Source organism: Branchiostoma belcheri, unplaced genomic scaffold (genome assembly GCF_001625305.1).
Source record: "Branchiostoma belcheri isolate BF01 breed outbred unplaced genomic scaffold, Haploidv18h27 scaffold2, whole genome shotgun sequence".
NCBI classification, from domain to species: Eukaryota; Metazoa; Chordata; class Leptocardii; order Amphioxiformes; family Branchiostomatidae; genus Branchiostoma; species Branchiostoma belcheri.
This window is the reverse complement of record NW_017803490.1, coordinates 6,129,804-6,133,000: the sequence shown is the minus strand read 5'-3', so window position 1 is coordinate 6,133,000 and position 3,197 is coordinate 6,129,804. Positions and strand designations below refer to the sequence as shown.

The window sequence follows — 3,197 nt, the reverse complement described above, 5'->3', positions numbered from 1 at the left end:
GTCGTCCTGTCACGTGATCTTTGCTAAGCTTTTATCCTCCTGGTCAAGAATCATGGCAGATGTCATATCTGAAAGCTTCTGTGCTTGAAACATTGAGTCGTGTGTATCAGTCTAAATTCCTGCGTTTTACTAAGCATAACCCTCCACTTTCCAAGCTGAAAAATTACGCCAAAGAATGACTGTACCATTCTCATAAACTCTCAATGCAGGAATTACTGTAGTTGTACGTAGAATATCAATTTCCCAGTGCCCCAGAGGTAGTCTGGAAACCCTTTCTTCACTTTTAGTAACTTAAAGCACTTAGTTAAACACAGAAGAGTAGGAGTGTGCATCGTTGTAGCTTGCAATGTGTACATCTATATTAGCTCTAACTAAATTAAAAATTTATATGTTTCAATGTTGTCAACAGGGTGGTCATCTTCAACCGCCAGGACTATGGTCCAGAACGACTCAACCCCTTCAACATCCACATTGGGAATTCTGACCAGGTCACCTTTTTTTCTATTATCTATTTAACACATAACAATTTATTATCAATTTAACACATAACAATTTATTATCAATTTAACACATAACAATTATTATTATCAATTTAACACATAACAAAACAGGACCGTGCGGAGCTGTACTTGAAGTACAATTAACATATAAACACAGAACGTTAACATAATAGTGCGCCGAAGTCCCACCTCCCCAAGACATTAGATAATACTAATGCTAACTAGGTGATATAAAGCTGATAGAACAAGAGTGACTTCTACATCTATACATAATATATATGTGTGTGTGTGTGTGTGTGTGTGTGTGTGTGTGTGTGTGTGTGTGTGTGTGTATGACTGATTGACGGAGAAATGTCTCTGTCCATCTGATCTATACGAGGATTACATATTGACCTTCTATATCTGGTTTCAGGTAACCATGAACCCTAAGTGTGGAGGTGACCATCAAATCGCCTTGAACCAGCCGTCTATTTCCGTCTCCTGTCAGGGGATGTCGGGGCGGTACGTCGGCGTTCGTCTGCCCGGAACCTACCGAACCCTGACCCTGTGCGAGGTTCAGGTCTATTCTAACTAAGGTATCACAGTTTGTAACATGTTTGTCTGCTGCAATTTCCTCCCTGTCTATTGATATGCAAAGTTCAACGTAAATAAACGACAGAATACGCCAAAAAACGCCTGGATATGATTTCGGAAACAGTCAGACGTTTCAGGTAGCCTCCACTGCCTTTGTCAGTGACACTGGAGACTTGTCAGACTTGAAAAAAAACTTCCACTGACGTAAACGACAGAATACTAACCTACTGGTACTCTCTGCATTGTCCTAGTCTTACAGAATGACCATCGCGTTGTTCTTGCTTGTGTCACAGTTTGGAATAACATAATTTTTAAATTAGTACATTTAGACTCTTTGGCTCATTCCTTGAATAGGTTATATAATTGAATCATGATAGTAAATTGATCATTAATCGTCATTTATGTTGTTGTTTAGGTGGCCGGGCAACATGGTGCACCTAGGTCTTTGAAGGAGGTCTTCTTTCCACCTGGTCTTGCTGTGTTAATTTCACTTAGTGATGATTTCATTATGGACTTATTGTAACGTCTATTTCTACACAACTTTTGCATTGATTGATACCTAGGTCTTGTATGTAGGTCTATTTTGTTGTACCCACGATTCTGTCTGTATGTTTACGAAAGTCGCTGTACTTTTATTGTGTCAATAAAGTTTCATATTTATGTTCAGACAAAAAAAGGAATTATCCAAGAGGGGTATACCTCTTTACCAGAGATTATTTGACGTTTGTTTGTTTTGAAGGTGACAACTCTTTTGCTTCCCAGTCTTTTCGGCTGTAGGGTTTATGGTTTTGTTTACAAAATGTATCCGAGTTATGTATGTACTGTATGATTTATCATCATCATTAAAAAAATGTTAAGTTCTCTTTCTTGAAGTGAAATGGACAGAAATTGTCATGGGAGTAATATTTGACCATATTTTGCTGTGTATTCCTGTACATGTGGTTTATCAGCATTTTTTTTTGGCCGGAATTTTTTTTAAATTTACCCGCGCGCACTAGGTTGGGGGTCTTCAAAGGATTTCATCCATAAAATTAAGTCAGTGTGACCGAGCTTATTTGACATGTACGTCCGATCCTGTTAACCAGTCTTTCCACATTTATTTCCGACAGATAATTCTAGAGGAGCCTTTTGTAGAAAACGTACCTACAATTTTGTTAGCAATACAAAAATAAACAGGTTACTGTAACTAAATACCCTAACCCTCTTTGGTTGATGGTCAAAAGGTTTCTACAATTTAATATTCTCACTCATGACGTTTTCCAAAATGTCATTTTCAGCTTGTAACTTGATTTAGGGTAAAAGGCGTCAAACTGACAGCGTAACTGAATTTACACCAGTCTAACAGATTAAAGCTAAGGAGAGTGAACAACACGCACTCAGATTGTTTACTGTTCTCAATGTATTAAAGGAGCTAGTTTCTCTGCAGTTGGCCCAACGCAAATCGGAGGCCAGACCGACAAATTTAAAAAGCAGAATTGTGGTTTGTGCTAAGCCACGTTTGACCATAAAAGAGAACGTATTCCCTTAAGCAGTCGATGCAGACTCGTTTCAATCAGTAAACAGGCTTTTTCTTGTGAAACGGAACGTTAAGTACCGCAGTGAATCAAGAATGGGAGGCAGGTTTCGTATCCGAACAACACTGATGTTGTTGGTTTTCGTTCTGCTGTTGGAGATGGGAGATTCCTTAACAGTACAGCAGGCTGAGCAGCTTAAAAGTAAGTATTACTGTAGCTCATTGTAGCTAATAGCACAACTTATGTATTCAAATCCCCAAAGGGTAAACTAATATTATACGTTATAGGTTGTCAAAATGGCGTAGAAGCTTGTTGTAACTTTTAACAGTAATTGTGAAGTAAACTGTAAGGTAGACTGTTTCAAAACAAAATTTAAAAAGTTACACAACCCACTATGAGTGTATGAACAACAAGACGAATTCACATGTACCCACTATGTGCAGCATACCTTACTGGTCCCTATGTGTTAGTTACTCTTGTATGTCAACTAAAGTGCATGTATTACGTTAAGTAGTAGATCCTAGTATTGACTGATACACGTCTAATATATATAGTTTTAACGTGACTGTGTACATCATGTTGACTGTTCCGTGGCTTTGCTCATATATAT

The 3,197-nt window shown here is 38.1% G+C and overlaps 1 pseudogene; it reads left to right on the top strand.

Annotated features, from left to right (window-relative positions):
- The window catches only part of LOC109468448, a 36,948-nt pseudogene that overhangs the window by 14,603 nt on the left and 19,148 nt on the right, over window positions 1–3,197 (top strand).